The 293-nt window shown below is 42.0% G+C and overlaps 1 protein-coding gene across 1 annotated transcript in view; it reads right to left on the reverse strand.

Moving 5' to 3' along the window:
• Nucleotides 1-293, reverse strand: part of LAMP2 (lysosomal associated membrane protein 2) — a 28,938-nt gene that overhangs the window by 27,918 nt on the left and 727 nt on the right. The gene's annotated exons all lie outside the window — the stretch shown is intronic.

Raw genomic sequence — 293 nt, forward strand, 5'->3', positions numbered from 1 at the left:
GTAACCCCCCAGTCTTTAGCAAGTTACGTATCCTCCTCCGAAAATGAAGCAAAAGGCCAGTTGTGTGGCTGAGAAGAAAACCTTCTGAAGGCAAAGAGGCAGTAAACAAAGACTCCGATACACCACCTCCAAAACCTCACATCTAGGAAGCCCTTCCAGCTGAAAGAGCTGGAGATTTTTTTAAAGATGTTTAAGGGTTGTTGGGTTTTTTTTGTTTTGGTTTGGTTTTGGTTTGTTTAAATTAGGATCTGGCTGGGAGGAAATAGCAAGACTGGTAGAAAATCTTCATCTTC

Source organism: Crocuta crocuta, unplaced genomic scaffold (assembly GCF_008692635.1).
Source record: "Crocuta crocuta isolate KB4526 unplaced genomic scaffold, BGI_CrCroc_1.0 scaffold1156, whole genome shotgun sequence".
NCBI classification, from domain to species: Eukaryota; Metazoa; Chordata; class Mammalia; order Carnivora; family Hyaenidae; genus Crocuta; species Crocuta crocuta.